This window comes from Colias croceus, chromosome 17 (genome assembly GCF_905220415.1).
Source record: "Colias croceus chromosome 17, ilColCroc2.1".
Lineage (NCBI taxonomy): Eukaryota > Metazoa > Arthropoda > Insecta > Lepidoptera > Pieridae > Colias > Colias croceus.
In genome coordinates this window covers 8,174,223-8,200,358 of record NC_059553.1, presented here as the reverse complement: position 1 = coordinate 8,200,358, position 26,136 = coordinate 8,174,223, and the positions used below count along the sequence as shown (strand labels likewise).

The 26,136-nt window shown below is 34.6% G+C and overlaps 1 protein-coding gene across 1 annotated transcript in view; it reads left to right on the top strand.

Moving 5' to 3' along the window:
* The first annotated feature begins 782 nt into the window (after nucleotides 1-782).
* The window catches only part of LOC123699377 (receptor-type tyrosine-protein phosphatase kappa), a 151,270-nt gene continuing 125,916 nt past the window's right edge, over nucleotides 783-26,136 (top strand). The window contains exon 1 of the mRNA XM_045646316.1: nucleotides 783-926. The gene's annotated coding sequence lies outside the window, so the exon portion shown is untranslated. The remainder of the gene's footprint in view (nucleotides 927-26,136) is intronic.

Below are 26,136 nucleotides of genomic sequence, written 5' to 3'. Positions count from 1 at the left end.
TGTATTCTACACAAAATTCCAATAAAATCAATCGATAACAATTCCGAGATGGTGATTCAGAATATAGGCTAATTGATGATTATAAATCTCCAACGTATTAGTGAAACAATCCCTGTTAAAAATACTTCAAGCCGTGTGTTGCCAATTGTTCTGTTGCGTCATCATTTTACGCGTTTACCGTGTTGCCGTAAATATAGTTTGACATTATGTATAAATAGCTGAGCAATAACGCATCAGTGCTTGAAGGGTCTGTTGTCTGCTCTAACAGATTCTAGCTCTATGGACTAAAAGTAATGTTATGTATTTGTTTATGTTGTTGTGTTTTGAATGCAATATTTTTTTAAGAAATAACATGTTGTTTGAAACGAAACTGTAATGAACAGATGCCATAACGATAAATGTTATTAGATTGAAATGAATATAAAGGTTATTTCAGTGCTCGTTGTCTGTATTCTCTATCAAATACTTAAAAAAACATTAGAATGGCTACAAAGATATAACAATTGAGTTAATTTCAATAGCTACCAAAGAAAATCTCTACTATTCAACATACAAAGAAAAAACTGTCTACTTCAACAATTACCTTTCTCAAAACCTTGTATAACAATGGATAAATCCATTACATATTTATTCGCCTTAACAATTATTGAATTCGTCTAGAAAATTTCAATAGATATCGCATGGTCGCGGCGATTATCCATTAAATAAATTTTTGTCATGATAAGGCGCGGGGCGGGCGGCGCCCGGCGCCGTTGGGACGCCCAGTCTCCGCCGATCTCTCGACCAGTTGTCACGCGCCGCTCCACATTCGTAGCTTCGCTAATTTTACACGCCACTTCTCTTCTACACTCCTCATACAGTTCAATAGTGTTTTGTGCTTTATCATCCAGTGTTCCATCCTCAAGCTCCGCCAAACCCAACCTTCCGTAAGTACACTCTCCAAGACAATTTTGAATCTTATTAACCATCTGACGTTACGGCCATTTTATAGGACGTCCAACCTTGAAACGTTCGTTTGTATTTTGGTCATCGTACCTATCATATGGTGGATTCTGAGCTGTCATTGATGTTACTATGACTGATGAAAATGTTTGACTCTTGGGCGTTGAGGGCGAGAGCCGTAAACGAGCAGTCACTAATTTATGTCAAGGTAAACGAATTTGTTATTACAATTACGAATGTTTGGAAGATACAAAGCTTGGGCGGTTAGAGAAAATCGCCAAGTATAAGAATAAAGTGAAATCTTATTTATATAATATCTTTAGCATTGATAATCGCTGCTTGAAAGCGAGTCTTTTGGTATGTTATCAAGAATTTCAGTCATCTGGTATGGGAGAGAGATTAATGTCTCATTCATTAAAACGTCATTATTGCATTCAGAAATGGTATTTATATACCTACCTACCTATACATACATACACTATGATGATATTGAAGGCTAAAGCAACAACAAATTATAACAATTCAAATAATATCCTCAGGGAACAGTATTCATTTAATTATATACACATAGATAGAAAATAGACTTTGCAAATGAAGCACGCCCATGCATGTAATCGTAATAAATCATAATTTAATACACATATTTCTTTAATAAATGAATGTCATCTTTGAGAAACTAGTCTTTAATATTTTCCTTTGAGAGTTCGGCTCGGTGTCTCAATAGAGAAACTTAATGAATATTTAAGAAATGCTTTTTAATTAGTCCTCTTTTAGGACAGCTGTGACGGGCCTGAAAGATTAACCGTTGAAATTGTGAAGGAAAATCAATACTGTAATTTATTACGTTTAAGATAAAACCTAATAAAAATAAAAAAGTATGTCGTAGTATAATAGATGTTTTTTCCTTGTATGTCATACTAATACGAATATATGGTGAAGAATTCCGAAAGACCTGACAACGGCCTTAGAACCGCTCCTGAAACGAAACTTTCTATGAAATATACGAAATATTTATTCCAAAAACCCATTATATAATTTTATAAATCGCGTTTGATTCTGAAATTAAAGCTATTCACTGTGTTTTCCCTTATATGCTGAATTCATATGAATTAACCTATATAAGTTCTCTCTATACAGGCTTAAGGCTATATTATTACTCCCATAAAGGTTATATTAGAGTGTTATTTTACTTAAAAATTTCATGACGTACGTCTTATTGAAGTCATAAAATATAAGATATGACGTCATCCATATCATAGATGTAGTATATTTATAAATATAGATTTAACCCATATGATTGGTTTAAAAATAACCTCCAGTAAAAGTGGTTCAGTATTTTAAATATTATGAAATCGTTCTCTATTAAAATTATACAAATAGAAGATGGAATTTTCCTAGTTTCACAACGAAAATTAGGATTACCTACACTAAGTAATTAAAATGCAACAATGAAAATGATTTGAAACATATTATGTAGAGTATGCGACTCTACAATAGATATCTTTTAATTAATTGTTTGACCAAATTATAAGACATATTATAATATTTATCTAGGGGTTACAGCTTTACTTTCCTTGAAAGCTTTGAGCTTTTCAAACGCCCCTTAAATAAAAATAATAGCCTTAGAAAATAATACTAAATGATAACTTGTTTAGAATATATCGTGTGAACTAAAGTACACTGTTACTGTTAATGTTTTTTTTATAGCGACAAATTAACAAGGACTAAATTCGAAATTAATCAATTTTGATCTTTCAATTATGAAATCTAATGCCTTCATCAAATTCCCAAATCAGTTCAGGTGTTCAGCAGTTGTGAAGGAATAAATGCAACCAAGGTAACTTTTGATGATGACTGCAAATCTCATCATAAGACTGTTCTAGTATGGAATACTAATCTATTTACTTGAAGATAATCGACGAGAAAAACAAATCCAAAACCTATCCGAAACCACGGCTTATTAATCTTCAATTTATTTAATAAAGCAGTCTCTCCAGGTCTCCAGGTTTTTATCTTATTCACATTTCTAGACAAGAGCGAGAACACATAGTCATTGATGCGCACGGAAATTGGCTGGCTCACGTCGGTCGCACTTCCTACCATGGAAACGTGGAGAATTTTCTGGAAACTACACGTGGAATTGAACTTTATATGGTTTTGTTTAATTAGGAGGATTATGTGTATTTTGTACAGCGTGTACATTATAGTGTACGTTGTATATAAAATTATAAAAGAATGCCAATATGTGCCATTTAAAATTCTAAAATAATTGATTGATGCAAAAAATGTATACCGAGAAAAATCAATATTATTTAGTTAAAAATATAGCTTACTAGTTTTCTACCCGCGTAGTCAAAGAAAAACCCTATGTCCCGGCGTAAAAAGTAGCCTATGTCCTTTCTCGGGTATCAAAATATCTCTATACCAAATTTAATGCAAATTGGTTCAGTAGTTAAGGCGTGATTGAGTAACAGACAGACTGACAGAGTTACTTTCGCATTTATAATATTAAGTATGGATTGTCAGCTACTTCCATTCCATAACAATAGTTAATAGCTATTATTAATCAATAATCACTAATGACTTTAATTATTCACTTTAGTTTCAAAACAACAATCACGTAAGTCCATTTCACGGTATTTTGGATAATCCAATAATTATTGGAAACGCATCAACATTGACTATGCGAAAGCACTAAACCAGTAAAAGTATTTTAAAAGAGAATTTCAGATAAATTCTCCATGAATTTTAAAAACTTAAGTGCATCGTTTGGTGATAAACCTGCATTCAATGCACGTAGTATTTACGTGCGTTGGTTTGAAGTTTTAAAGTGCCTAACCGATGAATAAATTTGTATTTGTCTGTTACATTTATAGAGATAGCAGATTCGTATAGAAATAAAGTAGCCAATCAATCGAAGACATAACGACTGCGATGATCTAGTATCAAGAACAATATGACCCCAGTTTATATAGGCCCTATCTTTCTTTATCTTTTGTATGGAAGATTATTACTCTACTTCATCCAAAACGGTGTAAAATTAAGAATATTATGTCAAACATGATTACGTGATCTGTTTAAAAATGACAACCTCTTTTGATCATTCGGTTAGAAATACAAATTATCACGGGAATTTCAGGAAAAGCTTTGCTGTTTGTTGAAAAAAAATGTTGTGTGGTTTTATGAAACCACGGTAAAAGTGAAACTTAGGCACAAAATTATCGTATTTGTACGATAATTATTTTGGTCTACTCGAAGGAGCGGTCTACTTGGTCTACTCGGTAATAGGTTTGGTCTACTCGAAGGTGCGGTCTACTTGGTCTACTCGGTAATAGGTTTGGTCTACTCGAATGTGCGGTCTACTTGGTCTACTCGGAAATTGATGTAGTCTACTCGGAAATTGGTGTGGTGAGTGGTCTACTTGGTCTACTCGGTGAAGGTACGGTCTACTTGGTCTACTCGGTGAAGGTGCGGTCTACTTAGTCTTCTCTGTGAAGGTACGGTCTACTTGTTCTACTCGGAATTTGGTGTGGTATACTTGGTCTACTCGGTAATAGGTTTGGTCTACTCGAAGGTGCGGTCTACTTGGTCTATTTGGTAATAGGTATGGTCTACTCGAAGGAGCGGTCTAATTGGTCTACTCGGTAAAAGGTTTGGTCTACTCGAATGTGCGGTCTACTTGGTCTACTCGGTAATAGGTTTGGTCTACTCGAAGGTGCTGTCTACTTGGTCTACTCGGTAATAGGTTTGGTCTACTCGAAGGTGCGGTCTACTTGGTCTATTTGGTAATAGGTATGGTCTACTCGAAGGAGCGGTCTAATTGGTCTACTCGGTAATAGGTTTGGTCTACTCGAATGTGCGATCTACTTGTTCTACTCGGTAATAGGTTTGGTCTACTCGAAGGTGCGGTCTACTTGGTCTACTTGGTAATCTAGGTGCGGTCTACTTGGTCTACTCGGTAATAGCCAATAGGTATGGTCTACTCGAATGTACGGTCTACTTGGTCTACTCGGTAATAGGTTTGGTCTACTCGAATGTGCGGTCTACTTGGTCTACTCGGAAATTGATGTAGTCTACTCGGAAATTGGTGTGGTCTACTTGGTCTACTCGGTGAAGGTATGGTCTACTTGGTTTATTCGGTGAGGGTGCGGTCTACTTGGTCTTCTCTGTGAAAGTGCGGTCAACTTGTTCTACTTGGAAATTGATGTAGTCTACTCGGAAATTGGTGTGGTCTACTTGGTCTACTCGGTGAAGGTACGGTGTACTTGGTCTACTCGGTGAAGGTGCGGTCTACTTGGTCTTCTCTATGAAAGTGCGATCTACTTGTTCTACTCGGAATTTGGTGTGGTATACTTGGTCTACTCGGAATTTGGTGTGGTATACTTGGTCTACTCGGTGAAGGTGCGGTCTACTTGGTCTACTCGGAAATTGATGTGGTCTACTTGGTCTATTCGATAATAGGATTGGTCTACTTGGACTAATCGGTGCGGTCTACTTGGTCTACTCGGTAATAGGTTTGGTCTACTCGAAGGTGCGGTCTACTTGGTCTACTCGGAAATTGATGTGGTCTACTTGGTCTATTCGATAATAGGATTGGTCTACTTGGACTAATCGGTGCGGTCTACTTGGTCTACTCGGTAATAGGTTTGGTCTACTCGAAGGTGTGGTCTACTTGGTCTACTTGGTAATCTAGGTATGGTCTACTCAAAGGAGCGGTCTAATTGGTCTACTCGGTCATAGGTTTGGTCTCCTCGAATGTACGGTCTACTTGGTCTACTCGGTAATAGGTTTGGTCTACTCGAATGTGCGGTCTACTCGGAAATTGATGTAGTCTACTCGGAAATTGGTGTGGTCTACTTGGTCTACTCGGTGAAGGCACGGTCTACTTGGTCTACTCGGTGAAAGTGCGGTCTACTTGGTCTTCTCTGTGAAGGTGCGGTCTACTTGTTCTACTCGGAATTTGGTGTGGTATACTTGGTCTACTCGGAATTTGGTGTGGTATACTTGGTCTACTCGGTGAAGGTGCGGTCTACTTGGTCTACTCGGAAATTGATGTGGTCTATTGGTGTGGTATACTTGGTCTACTCGGTGAAGGTGCGGTCTACTTGGTCTACTCGGAAATTGATGTGGTCTACTTGGTCTATTCGATAATAGGATTGGTCTACTTGGACTAATCGGTGAAAGTGCGGTCTACTTGGTCTACTCGGTAATAGGTTTGGTCTACTCGAAGGTGCGGTCTACTTGGTCTACTCGGAAATTGATGTAGTCTACTCGGAAATTGGTGTGGTCTACTTGGTCTACTCGGTGAAGGTACGGTCTACTTGGTCTACTCGGTGAAGGTGCGGTCTACTTGGTCTTCTCTGTGAAGGTGCAGTCTACTTGGTCTACTCGGAAATTGATGTGGTCTACTTGGTCTATTCGATAATAGGATTGGTCTACTTGGTCTACTCGGTAATAGGATTAGTCTACTCGAAGGTGTGGTCTACTTGGTCGACTCGGTAATAGGTATGGTCTACTTGGACTAATCGGTGAAGGTGCGGTCTACTTGGTCTACTCGGTAATAGGTTTGGTCTACTCGAAGGTGCGGTCTACTTGGTCTACTCGGTAATAGGTATGGTCTACTCGAAGGTGCGGTCTAATTGGTCTACTCGGTAATAGGTTTGGTTTACTCGAAGGAGCGGTCTACTTCGTCTACTCGGTAATAGGTTTGGTCTACTCGAAGGTGCAGTCTACTTGGTCTACTCGGTAATAGGTATGGTCTACCTACTCGGCCTACTCGGTGAAGGTGAGGTCATGGCGACATATCCAAGGGTGTGGTTTTATGAAACCCCGGTAAAATGAAATTGTTCGAACGGTTCGGAACACTGCTTTGTGTAGCGCATGTCGCGTGCCGAGTAGGTAATACCTACTCGGTTGCCGCGATACACGCGACATGCGCTACACAGACCAAAAAGTTTGAGGCGATGTAATAAAAGTTTCACTTTAAAATTGCTGTTTTCTATGTATACCTCTATAAAGTATAAAGTTCAATATTATTTCGTCTGTAAGTACCCTACGTGTTATGTTTTTAATATCACATTCGAAAGATAAAAAAAAAAAAACTCCTGTTAATACCATTTCTTTTATCGTATGGTATTTCTTTCAAAACGTATTTTTCTCTTAATAAGCCTACATATTATATATTTTTGTCACAAGTCAGTTTGTGCAATAAAGTGTTATAAATAAATGAATATATACTTAGATATATCCACAGTTCGGTTTAATTATCCAAAAAGGATGCAATTTGGCTGAATGCCCTAAATCCCGGGGTAATTACCCACAAACGCTAAGAAACCTGGGATTTTGAGAGCACTAAGTACAAGATGTTGGATTAAATCGTGAACTGAGACAATTCAACGCTAGTATTTTTAAATTCAATTTTATTAGGAAAAGAAATAATATAGAGTAATAAAAGATAAATTGGATGATTATTATTTTTGATGATTTTGTTTTCATTGTGGTGGATTATGGCCTGTACCCACAGCCTGTACCCTCATAGAAATCCCGTGTCCCAGCAGTGGGAACGAAGGTATATTTCTAAGATAGAGGTCTTGCGTAAAAAAGTATGCACAATAATACAATATATAAAAAAATATCGCCCAATAATAATAATTTTATAATTAAAATGTGTGTTATGAGGTTTACGATTATACAGAATATTGAAATCACACTACAATACGATCTCTTACACTATAATACATCACTACATAATATAAAACAAAGTCGCTTTCTTTGTCCCTATGTCCCTTTGTATGCTTAAATCTTTAAAACTACGCAACGGATTTTGATGCGGTTTTTTTTTAAGATAGATTGATTCAAGAGGAAGGGTTTAGTTTATTATATATTAGGTTTTAGACAAAGCGGGCGAAGCCGCGGGCGGTTAGCTAGTATTATATAAAAACTAGGTTTCCGCCCGCGGTTTCGCCCGCGCAGTCAAAGAAAAACCCGCATAGTTCCCGTTCCCGTGGGATTTCCGGGATTGCGTCATTTTCCCGGATTAAAAAGTAGCCTAGCCTTCATGAAAATTGGTTCGTAGTTTAGGCGTGATTGAGTAACAGACAGACAGACAGAGTTACTTTTGCATTTTTAATATTAGTATGGATGAAGGAATTTCCATTTCAGTCATACAACCCAACTTCGAATAGAGAGAATAAATTCATATCACACACTTTATAATTTAATAGGTTTGATAACGTCGTTGTCATGAAAAATATATTAAATTTAACATGGATAAGCTATGCGAACGTGTAAGCTAAAAACTGACAAAAGAATTTGCATTTCATTACGATTTACATCGCTCTTTCGGGATTTATATGATGCTGTGCGTTTCTACTGCTGATTTAAAAACATTTATGAGCTAGATAAGGGAATGTTTAATAGAAATCACTTTAAGTTATAGCTATTCGTTCAAGTGTAGGAGTATATACATATATTATTCTAATATATATAAATCTCGTGTCACAATGTTTGTCCTCAATGGACTCCTAAACCACTTAACCGATTATAATAAAATTCGCACACCATGTGCAGTTCGATCCAACTTGAGAGATAGGATAGTTTAAATATGTAGGTACCACGGGCGAAGCCGGGGCGACCCACTAGTTTGGTCTATAAAATTTCGATTTGAATATAAAATATAGTCTTGTTATATCACTTGTAACTGAAAGGATTTTAATGATTTTTGGTTTGTTCGATTTGTATTAAGATAATATCTTAATTGTAACTAATTTGAAAATATTACAAAACTAAATAACTTTTAAATATATACGGGCCGGAACTAGGGCAAGAAGATAGTATATGCTATAAATATCTGTATATGATTTGTAGCATTTGTAGTTCTGTTTATTTATAATAAAAGAAAATGCATCGTGCTTTTATATATTATGATCAATTGTACCTATAAAAGTTTTGATAATTATTAGAAACTAGCTTTCCACCCGCGGCATCGCCCGCGCATTCAAAGAAAAACCCGCATAATTCCCGTTGCCGTGGGATTTCCGGGATAAATCCTATCCTATGTCCTTTCTCGGGTATCAAAATATCTCTATACCAAATTTCATGCAAATTGGTTCAGTAGTTAAGGCGTGATTGAGTAACAGACAGACAGACAGACAGAGTTACTTTCGCATTTATAATATTAGTATGGATAACGCTAAACAAAACTGCCTAATTGCAAAGTCATCTAGTTAACACGTTAAAATATAAGTATCTGATGTATAAAGCAATTAAAAATATTTCACAGTAAATTGTAAAACAGAACCGCAACCCACAATCACGTCGACTTTGCAAATCAGTGTGATAATCCCGGCCCTTTCCCATCGGATTAGGGTACGGATTTTATATTTACTGGAATATAAATAACATATTAGAGCAGTGGTGGCTCAGTGGTGAGACCTCGGACTTCGAATCGATAAGTCCGAGGTTCGAGACCAGGCGAGCGCGCAGGAAATAAATTGATTTTTCAATTTATCTGCGCATGTTGTAACATCACCACTGCTCGAACGGTGAAGGAAAACATCGTGAGGAAACCGACATGTCGAAGAATTAAAAAGTTCGACGACATGTGTCATCCGTCAACACGCACTTGGCCAGCGTGGTGGATTATGGCCTGTACCCTCATAGGAGGCCCGTGTCCCAGCAGTGGGAACGTATATGGGCTGATGATGAAATAACATATTACAATCACTTTTAGTATAATGGATATTTATAACTAGCTGTTCCGCGCGGTTTCACCCGCATTGCTCCGCTCCTGTTGGTCTTAGCGTGATGATATGCAGCCTTCCTCGATAAATGGGCTATCTAACACCAAAAGAATTTTTCAAATCGGACCAGTAGTTCCTGAGACTAGCGCATTCAAACAAACAAACTTTTCAGCTTTATAATATTAGTATAGATTTAAAAAAATGGCCAAGAACACCTAGATTACGTAGTTATGTATAGTATATTTAAGTGCTAAAACTCACACAACGAAAAACAGACTATGAAAGATAACATAGGAAAAGAGACATAAATACACATAAGTTTTAGTAATATTTAATCAATTATTATTATACCAATAACAAGCTTTCCTCCTGGCTTCTCTCACGTAGCTTAGAGCTTAACAACTTATATATTTCTCGATAGCCACACTTTCCATTTGTGAAAATATAATGAAAATCGTCTTAGTTGTTTCTGATCAGCATGAACAGACTTTGACTTTGTTGTATTATATGTAGTGACTAGCTTACCGCCCTTGGCTTCGCCCGCTTGGTCTAAAACCTAATAAATTATATACTAAAACCTTCCTCTTAAATCACTCTATCTATTAAAAAAAATACGTGTGGCACTCGGGGACTGCCGCGGTAAAGCTATTGCATAGCATATGCCTTCAAGCCACACCTCCGTGCCTGTCGGAGTGGGGAGCGTGAGGCTTTTCGTTACGCAATTTCTGGATTCGGCCCTGCGATCAAGGCCCACAATAGAAGCTATGCAATAGCTTAAAAAACCGCATCAAAATCCGTTTCGTAGTTTTAAAGATTTAAGCATACAAAGGGACATAGGGAAATAGGGACAGAGAAAGCGACTTTGTTTTATACTATGTTGTGATGATACAGATTCAGTATATTGACGCTATGTATATTGTTGGATATGTATGTATACTTAATTAATTTGTTCCTTTGCATATTATGCTAAGACTTAGCTTCTTGCCAGACATGATTCCATTTCATCGTGAAATTGACTTATGGCTTATTCCGTATGCAAATTTCAAAATATGCCGCATAAACGACGCTATCTTTTTTTTTTTATTATTGCGTTGATTTAGAAATTTTATTATTCTAAAGCTTGAGGGTTGTTAATCAGCATTTGATAAATATTAATGTTAGTATTTTCTAGGGTTTGATTTTACGCGAGTATTATACATTTAGAAATTAAAGACTTTTTAAGTCTCCCCGTGACCACGCTCGCTGTAAAGTGTTCGAAACGTCGGGAAAATAATATAATGAATAAATCGCGTTTAAAATCCGTTAAAAAGTCTTTAATTTCTAAATATTAATGTTACATTATACATATTACCATTCCATTTTATCAACATAAAATAATAAAACATGATACAATAATAAATAACTGTGGCGAAGTTAATTAAAATCAATACGATTGCAAAGTGCTTTATAATCCTAATATAATTAAGCTTGAAAATAAAAAAATTGGTAGATTTATGAATTTTTATTACGCCGGAAATATTGAACGAATGGTTCAATACCGGATACGCCGGAAATATTTATCACAGAGGATTAACTGAAAAAACATTTTTTTTAGACCATCTGCCACAATAAAGGTATATTTTATTTCAAACTAGCTGTGCTCCGCGGTTTCACCAGCATTGCTCCGCTCCTGTTGGTCTTAGCGTGATGATTTTGAAGTGAAACTTCTTTATCGGGGTTGGAAAAAATTTAGTATACTTAACATTTTTTCGTTACGCGTGACATTTTTCCGTTACGCGCCATCTTTTTCTTATCCCTACCTCGCGTGATTTGACGTATTTATGTAAAGTTTCATAAATAGTAAATTATTAATGTGTTGTTGTGTTCCAAATAAACAATTTTGATTTTTGATTTGATTTTTTGAAAAATAAGGTCATAAAGAAGTTTCACTTCTTACGTGTGTAAGCACACGCACATATTTTTTATTTTTCATTCAAAAGTTTCCATACAATTTACTACCAATTCATTATAATAAAAAAAAGATCGTGATCATTGAAATAATCTGGTAACCTAAATTACGTTCGACATCTGCTTTGAATGTGAATTTCTTGCGCAGATGGGTTGTGATTGAGTGCAGCCATTACTAACCTGAAACAGACCCCGTGAAGGAAGCCACAAATCGGGGGAAAGGGATCCAAATGTTACGTAGACCCTTTTAAAAGCCTTTGCAAATTAATCAAGGTTAATCATAGATCGAGTAAGATTATTTATGTTTTATCTAGTCTATACTAATATTATAAAGAGGAAAGGTTTATAATTATGTATGTATGTATGGTTTTCACGCATAAACTACTGGACCGTTTTCAAGGGAAATCCCACGGGAACGGGAACTATGCGGGTTTTTCTTTGAAAACGCGGGCGAAGCCACAGGCGAAAAGCTAGTATAAAATTGAGAAAAAGGTTCTATAATTATTTCTAATTGAAAAAGTAGAGTCTTTGTACAGTGCACGAATTTATCAGTAAAACAGATGCTAATTCCATCTGCTCAATTATTAAAGTAACCAATTGCGAATCGATTATGACACTCAATTACAGATTTATAAATAAATTTAAGGAAATGTTAATGGTTGCATATATTTAAAAATGTATTGGTAAATAAATTATTTGAATTTGAAAAAAAAATATATTATTATTGTTTTATTTTAATTGAATTCTCTTTGAGATGGAAAAAAAATCTTAACAAAATATGTGCCACAGAAACTATCTTGTTATAAGAAACTTCAAGAATACAAATCAGACGGTGTTTTAATTCCAAGTATTACATTGTTTCATGTTATACTTTCTCATCTTTACATATTTCTCTTACAAAATAATATTCTACTACATATATAGGGTGCATAATAAACTAGATAGTAAAATTATCTTCTGTTTTACTAAACTTTGTTAGGAAAAGAACAGACCAGTGCAATAAACAACAGCCATGACTTAGTCTAACATTACACTGGGTACAAAATTGCTTACTTTACTAGTTGACAAAAATACGATCTTCCTGGACACGGGCAATAAAGTAGCCGGAATATTATATGCTAGAATGCAGTATATTTATCAATGTGTTTTTAGGTTTGAAAACCGCGACTCTACATTTTTATGTATTAGATTATTTTACAAACAAAATATATATTCTACTTATAAGTTGAACTAAATTAAAATGGACCTTAATAAAATATAGAATACGTTTAAAAAAGTTTTTCAATTTAGAAATAATTCGAATCCCTGAGCGTAACGTAAAGTTACAACAAAGCTTTTTAATTTACATAACCTGTTTAAAAATAGCATTATTCTTTCATATACATATTGAAATTTTAAAACCAACTCCTTTGTACGGCAAAGGAGATTCCTCTTTAAAGTTTTTCAGAAACCACAAAGATTTTATTGTAACGCAGGCTTTCATATACATCATCTATGCATTGTTTTGTTATTTAAAGCCGAAGAGTTTGTTTGTTTGCGCTAATCTCAGGAACTACTGGTCTGATTTGAAAAATTCTTTCGGTGTTAGATAGCCCATTTATCGAGGAAGGCTATAGGCTATATACCACCACACTAAAAGCAACAGGAGCGGAGCCACGCAGATAAAACCGCGGGGCCCAGCTAGTATATATTTTACTCTGAAAAGCATCTCGCTTGCTACAATGATACCAGCATGTTTTTATGAGCCCGCGTTATAAGGAAAATAGAAGATATTTCTTTGTCGCTGTACGGAATGATATCATTTGTTTTAAATGAGGACTATTCTTTCTTTAGGGTTTGTTTTTCTGAGAGTTACATGAAATATCAAATCGAATTGTTACTGTTTTCCTGTAGCTTCATACAAGTTTTCGAGGCGTTTCGTTGGATTAAATTCCTTCTTATTTTTTCATTACCAAAGTGAGTTATGTTCATAGGAACCGCTATATCAATTTGTGTGATTTAGAGAAGAGAAATAGAGATAAATAGAACCTGGAACAAATTCTTTCTGATGTAATTACCGCAAAATACTGCAACCGTAAGTTATAAAAAGTGTTGCAGGTTTTAAGGAACACGTTTTTATTCTGGAAGGTTTTTTTATACGTAATATAAAATTTATGGTTTGCCTTTCAAACATTTGCATAATAGGTAATACGTATACAAACATGTATTAATAGGACGTTGAATAAAAAAATACTCATTGATTAATCATTGTATTAAATTTCATATAAATCAAATACAAATACATCTATCTATTCATCCTCAAACTCATCAACTCATTGGGCATACATGTGTACCTAATATCACTTGTGACAGTTGCAGGAAATCATTACCATGTGTACAGATACATACCTACTCTAGTTTATATCTCTATACTAAATTTCATGCAAATACATCCATTTCCTAATAATATCAATAAATAGTATAGGAACTCATTTATAACACTTTATAAATCTTACTAGCTTTTCGCCCGCGTAGTCAAAGGAAAATCCGCATAGTTCCCGTTCCCGTGGGATTTTTGGGATAAAAACTACCTATGTGTTAATCCAAGTTACCCTCTGTGTATGTGCCAAATTTCATGAAAAGCCGTGTTTTCGTGAAAGAGTAACAGATAAACAAACATACAAACTTTCGCAAGTGAATGAATGAATACATTCATTCAAGTACAATATTAGTAGGATAGAGTAAGTAAATTTTTTTTATAATAAGTAATCTACGACAGTAAATATCTATCTACAATTTGAAAACAACTCAACAACCACTCACGAAGATAAATTTAATTAACGAAGCTAGTTTTTAGCCAGACCATTCGAAATTTCCGGGAATATCCGCTGATTTTTGGTGCAAACTAGGAAGGAAGTTTCATTAAATTCTCTATTTATATTAACGACCAAAACTTGTGTACTTAAAACTTCAAATTATTGAGTTTATAACTAAACTAATAATAATTAGTTTCTCAAACTTAAAATGATATTATTCTAGAAATACACGAAATTAAATGAGAATTTTAAATAACGCAATGATTTTATTACTCTACATTTTATTCATTTTCAGTTGTTACTAATATAACATACTAGCTGCTCCGCGCGGTTTTACCCCCGTGGCTCCACCCCTGTTGGTCGTAGCGTGATGATATATAGCCTATAGCCTTCCTCGATAAATGGGCTATCTAACACCGAAATAATTTTTCAAATCGGACCAGTAGTTCCCGAGATTAGCGCGTTCAAACAAACAAACAAACAATCAAACAAACTCTTCAGCTTTATAATATTAATTATTAAGTATAGATATTCATTTTGAGTTGTTACTAATATAACATATTATTTACGTAAAATTATTAATATAAACGCATTTCTTTTTCTAATACATCGACACGTTTCAGTTTGACTTTAATTAATAGTAGGTACCTATATAAAGTTCTTATTAATAATTAATGGCCTAATTACATGGCTTAATTTTTCGGTATTTATTCCATTATTACAATACAATACATTTCATTCATTCAACTGTGCTACAAAATATTTAATTACATTTAATACAACTGAAACAAGCTAGAAACAATAAAATTCGCTCCTCAGCTATTTCTTTCAATTTTCAAGTAAATACTGCATTGTTGTACTCTATTAAAAGTTCTCGTAATAAGCCACAGTAAGTAAAATATAAAGAATATAAACATATTGCCAAGTATTAAAGTGAAGGCAGACGGTAAATTAAAAACCTAGGCCTTTGGGTACTTAATGCGATGAAAACGATCATTGACCGCAAACCCTTTAAAAACCTTTTAGTTTCGTAGAACACTATGCTATGCTATTAACAATATATTTTTAATTGCTGTGGATCAATGTTAGTATAAAAAATACTTAATTGACTAGCAAACTGTTGTGTTATCGATTTATACAAAGCCATCACTAACAATGAAAACTAATTGAATAAAGGATTCAAATATGGATTTAGATAAAGTCCGTTTTTAATAGTTTTTGTGAAATTTTATCCCAGTATTAAGATTAAGTTTCTGCAGTCAAAAAATAAACTTCCGTAGGTAACGTGAGGTGGTAATAGCCGATGTCCGACCTTAACTTTATTACTCAACTAGCTTACCGCCTAGGCCTGCGGCTTCGCCCGCCTTCTTCGGTCGCGCTTCGGTCTAAAACCTAATAAATTATATACTAAAACCTTCCTCATGAATCACACAATCTACTAAAAAAAACCACATCAATATCAGTTGCGTAGTTTTAAAGATTTAGAGTTTAAAGAGTTGGACATAGGGACAGAGATAGCGACTTTGTTTTATACTATGTAGTGATGATGATTGACAGGCTCTATAGGTACGACTCCTTTGGGTAGGTACAATAATATCAACTCTAATTGAACAGCCCTGAGAGATACTATTATTGGTATCTTTATAAAATTTTCTTCTGTAACATTAAGCAAGGAACAATTTCAAGAAGCGTAAAACCATTTTAAAAACTTGAATTGAGACATAAACTTTTACGACTGATAGGTTCCACAATGCTAGTTTTTACGTCGGTTTTTGAACCGCGTCGTTCACAATACATCGTAAACTCAAGCCACAGAAGTCACCAAATTGACTCGGAATCGTAAAACGTAGTATATTTTAAATATAAAGTAACTCGTCGGTTGCTATTCCGTTTTATGGTCGTTATAAACGTGAGAGTCTTGTTAGCTCTGTGGACGCTTGCGATCCTTCCAGAATGTTCGCTTGTCAGTAATGTTACTTTGATGTAAATATTATGGTAAGATATGTTTAATACTTACGGTATATTGTTTACATAGCGTGTGATTCTTTGTTAAAACATGTTGATAAAGTTAATCTTCTAATATATTCACAATACATAATATTACCTATGTTATTTTTTCACGCCTTTCTAAGCATTAAAAATAAAAATAATCTACCTACACTGTAAAAAATATTTCTTCTCGAGTAGCTCCCCTTAAGAAAAGGGTTATTCATATTCCAGTTTCTGCAATTATGGCTGTAGAATGGAGTTAGATGCATGAAAAATCTTATAATATTCGTCTACAATTGCTTCACAGTAATGTCGGAGGTAACGGTATAAACTACAGCCAGCAACTCTGAATGGATACATCCTGTCAATCTCGGTTGAGAGAAATAAGACTCTGAATAGTATATCTATTCTGTACATGCATTGTACTCAAGATGTGGTTTAAGGCACATAAGAACTGTAATTTTATCCAGCAACCAGTTGTGCTTCGCGATTTTACTCGCATTGCTCCGCCGACCATAATAATATATTGCCTTCCTCAATAAGTGGGATAGAATTTTAGAATTTTACAAATCGGACCCGTAGTTCCTGACATTAGCGCATTCAACCAGCCAAACAAACAGACTATTCAGCTACTATATTATTAGTATAGATATGCATAGATATAAATAACTATTTGTATTGCCCCTTGCTAATGAAACTTTCAAATTTCAATAGAATTCGGAGTTAGCAACTTGACGGTTAGAACTCTGCTTTCGTTCCTAATTCCTTTTCAATCGTGTTGGATCTTTCGTCTATTACTACAATTCGAATGGTAGTATAGGAAATATTATATAGAGCATAGAGCTTTGCCATTAGACCATTATTATAACAGTTTTTATTGAAGTGAAACTTCTTTATCGGGGTTGGAAAAAAATTTAGTGTAACATTTTTTCGTTACGCGAAACATTTTTCCGTTACGCGCCATCTTTTTCTTATACCTACCACGCGTGATTCGACGTATTTCTGTAAAGGTGCATATAATAAATTATTTTTTAAAAAATAAGGTCATAAAGAAGTTTCACTTCTTACGTTGTACACGCACACATTTTTTTGCGTTAAGAGCGCTTATTCAATTTAACGCAAGTCAAAATCTCCGCGATCTATTACGATAGATCGCGGCTTGCGCTATCCTTTTACTATGAACAGCATAGGTCCACAGGAGAGCGCCGAGCAACATGTCCTCTCTCTGGAAAGGCTCGCTGCCGACTGATTTGAATCGGGTCGCGCGCAGTGTTTTATAGTACTTTTAAAAAAATTGTAGAAAAATAATAGAGGTACCTTAGTTGATTTTTTAAATTTTATCTTATAAGTAAGACATTCTTTTATTGCAATATGTATAAATTATATTCAATTAAGTCAAATATCTTGGTGAAAATAATCATTTTGTCGACTATAATTTCTAAAAAAATTCACATTGTTGTGGATTTTAATTTCGTAAGTTAGGAGTCCAAAATAAAAAAATCTTTTAACTAACTATTTTCATAAGGATTTTTGCAGTTAGTTAAAAAAAATTGTGTGTTAGATCTGTCAGCAATTTCAGATATTTTTAGCTTCGAAATTGACACTAAAAGTGAAATCAAGTAATCATCGGCTCAGTTATCTTGATGGTATTCACAAATACTGTATTAATTGAAAAAAACTCTTAACTAACTACATAGACAATAAAATTTCCTAACATTATTAGTAATTCATATGTTTGTAAGATAAGTGGTTGATGGACAATCTGGTTTGAAAAATCACATATTTGAGCCAAACAGCGCACGGACCGCGTACACGGCCTTAAAGCTAATCCCTTATCCAAAATGCATTTACCAAAAATAAAGGAAAGAAGCTATTCATCAATAAACTAAGAAGTATAAATTTAAAAATGGTCGACATTTTACTAAACACCATTTATATTAAACTAATGCTCGTTCTACGTCACTGTGGACATATTTTCACACATAACAAAGCGATGCATCAGTCATTGAGAGTTCTTGGAATGATAAAAATAGACTCGACTGAGATGCCCGAGCCGAGATCGCCCGATCTATTCCTATTATACTTTCTAAATTGATTTATGGACTGTATTTATTGTTTTTTCAATTGGTATTGTGATAGAAGTGTTTTAATAATTGCTTTTGTGGATCTTTATATGAATTTGCAGCATTTCAGTAATGTTTTTGTAGGTAATTTAGCCCATATGGTAAATATGTATTCGTCGGGTTTTAATACTTATATAGATGAGGAAAAGTAGATAATTAATAGAATTATCACATATATACAAGTAATCCATACTATAATATTATAAACTAGCTTCCGCCCGCGACTCCGTCCGCGCGGAAAAATTAAGAAAAATTACGATTTATTTTTTTTCTACGTATTTTTCCGGGATAAAAAATATCCTATTTTTAAATATCCTTTTTTAACTTCTACAAATAAAATCTACGACGATACTAAAATAATGAATTTAAAACAATTATACTTTTATAATACGTGTATGTTCATCCACAAAGCGCTACATAAAAACATAAATACAAATATAATATTCTCAACATCAAATCGCCACTATCCTAATAGACGAGCTAGCTATCTTGCCCTCCCGAAGATCCGAACGAATTATGGAAGGCGAACGGCAACATACGAGGGAGCACGTTTCTATAACGGATTGCCAAGCAAATTAAAAAGTGTAAACTCATTCATTGTATTCAAAAAACAATTAGCGAAACACATCCTGGAAGACCACACGCTCAAACTTTGAATGCAATGAATGAGTACCTAACCTAAACTTATGTTTATAGTATGTAACTTACTCTAAATTTTTAACTAACGAATGATATTTTTTATAAATACCTATGTTTAAAATTTAAGTTTCTCATGTAAGTGACTTAATGTCTTAATGGGAATAAATGTCTTTAAACCTTAAACCTATTTTATGCCCAGGATAATAAGGTATAATTATACCAAGTTTCATCGAAATCGAACCGTTAGTTTTCACGTGATGCCTGAACATACAGACAGACAGACAGACAAAACATTTTTGAATCACATATTTGGGCTTGGTATCGATCCAGTAACACCCCCTGCTATTTATTTTTTCAATATTTTCAATGTACAGAATTGACCCTTCTACAGATTTATTATATTATGTATAGATGCGAAAGTAACTCTGTCTGTCTGTCTGTTACTCAATCACGCCTAAACTACTGAACCAATTTGCATGAAATTTTGTATGGAGATATTTTGATACCCGAGAAAGGACCTTTTATTGCGAAATATGTACCACGGGCGAAGCCGGGGCAGACCACTAGTACTTCATAAAATATACTTTTTCATTAAAGAAAAGGTTGACTTTCCATGTACCCGGACAAAGCGGTTCGGATCGCCATTCTTTATTCGAACCGCTAGGGACTGGAACATGCTTCCTGAATCTGTGTTCCCCGATGAGTACAATATGGAGGTCTTCAAGAGGAGAGTGAACAAGTACATTCTAGGGCAGCGCGCTCCATCTTAGGCCACATCTCATTCTCAGCTTACCATCAGGCGAGATCGTGGCCAAGTGCTCCCCTACAATAATTGTACTGTAAAAAAAAGAAAATAGAGGACGAGAAGAAAAGATAAAGAGAGACGTAGGTATAGTCTCGACGTCTCCTAGTAAGATAAGGATTAGGACGTAGAAGGTTCCAAAACAAGAGTCATACTGAATACATAATTTTGAAGATTTTCAATTTAAGCGCTCATAAATTGTTGAAAATACGCAAAAGCTCCAAAATCCAATTTCACGTTAAACATTGACTTAGAGTATTTACTGCGTATTTTATATAGGTATGTTTTACAAAACTTCAGCCCATCTCTCACTTCGTTAGCTGTTTATCATCTCTCGAAGTATGAAGATACTTACCTACAGCAACTTTGACGGCACTTTCATTAATTTATTCAACGTCGTAGAGGCATGTGACTTTCAAATTCTGGTCTACAAGGTTATTTAGATGTTAGCTATCGTTTTAATCCTGCTTTTGATCTTGAAGTTCAGTAGCTTGAATGGTTCATCCAATTGTATTATTGCAGTATTATTATCCAGACTATATTATTATATTTAATTTGAGTAATATTTTTCAGGGCGTCTATGGGTAATTAAGTATTTGCACTGCGTATAAAATGGATGGGTTCATAATCAATATATTTATTTTTTCACCAACTTTAAACTTCTCTGATCGGTTGGCTTGGTTGTTAGTGGCCCTGTCTTCCAACGCAGAGGTCGTGGGTTCGATTCCCACCCGGGGCAAATATTTATGTGATTAACATACCTAGATGTTTGCTCTGTATTTGGGTGTTAATTATCTATATATAAGTATTTGTTTAAAATTATATACAAATGTATTTTTATCAGCCATCTGGTTTCCATAACACAAGCGAAAGCTTAGTATGGGATCAGATCGTGCCGTGTGAGAAAATTATTGTCCTGAAATATGTATTATTATTATTTATTATATAAATGAAATTGTGTCCTGAAATAAAATTTAAGGAAAAATTAAAGCATTTCTAGTATTCTTTATTAGAACTCAAACCGACGATGCTTCACAGTGTGATATTAAATAATAATAGAAATGCTTGGAATTTTCCGTTCCAGTGGGAATTTCTAAATACTAAAATTGTTGTCGAATAAATGGTGAAATAGACGTAGCAATATACTTATTGCTTAGTTATAATATTACTAGATTTCCGCCCGCGGCTTCGCCCGCGTTTGCAAAGGAAAACCCGCATAGTTCCCGTTCCCGTGGGATTTCCGGGATAAAAACTATCCTATGTGTTAATCCAAGTTACCCTCTATAGGTGTGCTGTCTATTTAAATTTCATTGTAAACGGTTCAGTAGTTTTTACGTGAAAGAGTAACAAACATCCATACATCCATACAAACTTTCGCCTTTATAATATAATATTAGATTATGATCGGATCATGAAAAAGCCCAATTATTAGTGCTGTCAAACTTTGTCCTAAATTACGTAGTACATCTAACAAGCCCTAGGGACGTTAATTGCCAATTTCTATTATCGACTAATTCATATTATGGTCTCTATACAGGGTGGAAGGTTAAGATGGGGCATGAAGGGCAGGTACCTTAACCGTTGTAGCTACATGAAAACGTTCTTAGGAGACTATCCTTAAATTCTTGAGAAACTTTAATCTGCATTCACAGATTTTTGAAAAAATTTACGGTCAGCAAGGAAATCGGCAGTTTTCAAAAAAATTTTTTTTGATGCCAATCGATCCAGTTTCTCATGGGGATCAAAACACTCTAAAAGACCAACCGAGGTATGAGTACTAGAAAAGTAAGAAATCGCGAAAAACTATTTTAATTCATGAACAAGTAAAAAGACAAAGGCACGGCAGCATAACATGCCAGCGACGCAGGGCGTGAGCGGGCGGTGGCTGGCAGCTCGTGCACGAGATGAAAAATTATTTAAATTTGAATATCGAACGAACACGTCACATTTTTATGGCTTATGTAAACAATAAGGCTGGTTGCAGAGCTTGACCGACCATCAGTGCGTACGTCAGTCGCGCTTGTCATATGTATGGAAATTCATAAAACAAATTCATAGCTAGACCGACCATACGCACGCGTATTGTCATGCGCATTAGTGTCATAGTCATACAATTGTTGATGCGTATCGTCAGGACCGACGGTACGCACTGACGGTCGGTCAAGCTCTGCAACCAGCCTAACACATAGAAAAAAAAAGTTACCAAAAGTTACTCTGTCTTCACTAAAAATGTCCTTAAATAATTTGGAACGTTTAGATCTGTTAGAGGCTTACTTTTTAAATAATAAAAACCCAACAGTTGCATTGGAATGGTACAGGAATAAATACCCAATGGGACAGGTACCGACGCGAAAGATAATTGCGAATCTTGTAAAAAATCTAGCAGAAAGTGGCTCATTTAAGAAAAGCTTGACAAGTCCGCGTCGTTCACGCGTATTGAATGAGAATACGCAATGTATGTTTTTTGTTATTATTAAAGTATTACATCGTCTCAAACTTTTTGGTCTGTGTAGCGCATGTCGCGTGTATCGCGGCTGCCGAGTAGGTATACCTACTCGGCAGCCGACCGTCACGCGACATGCGCTACACAAAGCAGTGTTCGGAACCGTTCGAACAGTTTCACTTTTACCGTGGTTTCATAAAACCACACAACATTTTTTTGTTATTTTTTATTTTCTTTGACACCCGTTTAATTAAATTAATGTTTCTTCTTATTGTTGGTATGTGTTTTAATAATCAGAAACAAAAAATATTGAAGCCTGAAAATCTCTTTGGAGTTTTCTATTAGCGCATCTTTTGTTGAATCACTTATTTTCTTAGTGAATGTGTGGAAATAGTTTTTCGCGATTTCTGACTTTTCTAGTACTCATACCTCAGTTGGTCTTTTAGAGTGCTTTGATCCCCATGAGAAACTGGATCGATTGGCATCAAAAATTTTTTTTTGAAAACTGCCGATTTCCTTGCTGACCGTACATTTTTTCAAAAATCTGTGAATGCAGATTAAAATTTCTCAAGAATTTAAGGATAGTCTCCTAAGAACGTTTTCATGTAGCTACAACAGTTAAGGTACCTGCCCTTCATGCCCCATCTTAACCTTCCACCCTGTATATGGCATGTAATGAATACTTACCTCATTTTTATGTAAAAATTACAATATGTACTTAAGTTATTGAATAAAGAATGAAGAATCATTACTTTCCTACTTAATATTATAAATTTGAAAGTAAGTTTGTCTGTCTGTCCATTCAATTTGCCTGAATCAACGAAATAATTTAATTGAATTTTGGTACAGATATATTTTAATACTTTAGAAAAGACATAGGATAGTTAATCGCGGAAATCCCACAGAAACGGGAACTATACGAGTTTTCTTTTAACTACGCGGATGGAAACGCGGGTGGAAAGCTAGCCTATACTAATATTATAAAGAGGAAAAGGTTTGTAATAATTATGTATGTATGTATTTAGGTATGTATGGTTTTCACGCATAACCTACTGGACCGATTTTGATGAAATTTAGCACAGATAATCTTTAGACCCTGAGAAAGAACATAGGCTACCTTTTATTGCGAAATATGTACCACGGGCGAAGCCGAGGCGGACCGCTAGTATTCAATAAATTGCAAACAAGTCATTAGAAATTCAGACTTACACAGTTTCTCAACCATTTCTCTTTAGCAACAAAATTATTAATTTTAACTTACAAGATTGCTATTTAAAAAATATAAGCACATTGAATTGCAAGGAAAGTAGGTTACAAAACTAGAGTTTTGAAATCAATTTATAAAGTTTCATTAATTCCTTGGTTTCTACCAATTGATATTTTTAAACTGTTTCTTAATATATTTTAGTAAATAATAATTAATTGTTTTTTTTTTTGTTATGAATTAACTAGATTTCCGCCCGCAGCTTCGCCCGCGTTTGCAAAGAAAACCCGCATAGTTCCCGATCCCGTGGGATTTCCGGGATAAAAACTATCCTATGTGTTAATCCAAGTTACCCTCTATATGTGTGCTAAATTTCATTGTAATCGGTTCAGTAGTTTTTACGTGAAAGAGTAACAAACATCCATACAAACTTTCGCATTTATAATATTAGTAGGATCAATAACTATAGGACCAATAAAAAATAGACTGCATCAAGACACAGCTAGCATATAACAACATCTCTTGTGAATATAGAATGTTCTTTCTATACATTTATTTTCTCAATAATATCTATTGAACAAATATAATATCAATGAACAGATGCAGAAACATTCAAGCTTCATCAGACTCGAAAGTTTACCTCACAAATGAAGATACATTGAACTAACTGTAGGCGAAGTTCATTAACTAGGCACAGTTACTTAGTCACTTTTAGATACTATAGTAGTATAAGTTTGTTGTTAATCTATACAAATATATTGGTACATGTCAATAAGACGTGATATTTAAAAGAGAATCCGGCTCGAAGGACCAAGTATATACTTAAAAATTGAAATATGAAATAATTTAAATTCAAATGTAAACGATATCTAAATATGTATTATAGTTAACTTTATCACTAATATTATGTACTTTATTGAGTCATGAGCTGTTAATGTAGTATACATTATAATATGTTTATTTGCTTGATTGCGCCAACCGCAGGAATTACTGGTCCGATTTGAAAAATAACTCAGTGTTAGCCTATTATCGAGAGGGCTATAAAGCATCACGCTAACACAAATAGTATCGGAGAAATGCGGGTAAAACCGCAGGGCACAGCTAATAACAATAGAGTGGACATAAGACATGTTAATTCTTAGAATAGGTAAACCTTTAAAATTGTCACTCGCAATCAAAATCATTCGCCGAGTTATAATTGTGTTTTGGAAAGGTTTACAAAGTTAAATTCACTTTCGGATTGCGAAACTCGATCATCGTTTGAAAGGTGAGATAGCGGCCTAGATAACGTTTCAACACCGGACTATCTATGCAAAGACTTCGACAACAATATGATTGTAATTACAAACGCGGTAATGCTTTGTTTTCGTATCTGTGGCATTGTGAATTGTGTGAAAGATCCTGGGCATCATTTGTAACTAGTATGAAACAAGTGAAGATATTTGGACTCGTTAAAAATTAACGTTGTATAAATGTAGAGTCACAAACTCTATATTTCTAAATTTGTAGCAAAGATGATTAATTAATAACACACATTAAAATTTATTGTTACGTGCGTATGAGTAGATTTTTTTTAAGTGAAACTTCTTTATCGGGGTTGGAAAAAAATTTAGTGCAAGATTTTTTCGTTACGCGTGACATTTTTCCGTTACGCGCCATCTTTTTCTTATCCCTACCACGCGTGATTCGATGTATTTCTGTAAAAGTTGCATATAGTAAATTAATTTTTAAAAAATGAGGTCATAAAGAAGTTTCACTTCTTACGTGTGTACACGCGTACACGTACACGTGTACACGCACACGCACACATTTTTATTTTTTTTAGTATCAGTGCTGATGTTTTTTGTAGCATATTAAATAAAATAATAAATGAAATATTTTTGAATGATCAATAAATAATATCTACTAAAGAATTAAAACTTTAACAAAGATTCTACATTGAAGATTCTGTTTGCAATAACTTTGATAAAATATTAAGACGAAAATATCTTGTATATACATTATACTCGTATAGAAACGAGTCTGTTACCTAAATATTCTCTAAACTATCGAGAAAGTCGATTTATGTCGATAGAAATAGATAATATGTTCGAATTCTCAGTTGCTGCTAATATATTTTACCGTGTAAGAGATTGGCGTTTCATTTAGATTTATATTTTACTAGCTTACCGCCCGCGGCTTCGCCCGCTTTGTCTAAAACCTAATAAATTATATAATAAAACTTTCCTGTTGAATCACTCTATCTATTAAAAAAAACCGCATTAAAATCCGTTGCGTAGTTATAAAGATTTAAGCATACAAAGGGACATAGGGACAGAGAAAGCGACTTTGTTTTATACTATGTAGTGATTCATGCAAATATTTAACACTAGGTTACCGCCCGCGGCTTCGCCCGCGCAGTCAAAGAAAAACCCGCATAGTTCTCGTTCCCGTGGGATTTCCGGGATTGCGTCATTTTCCCGGGATAAAAAGTAGCCTATGTCCTTTCTCGGGTATCAAAATATCTTCATA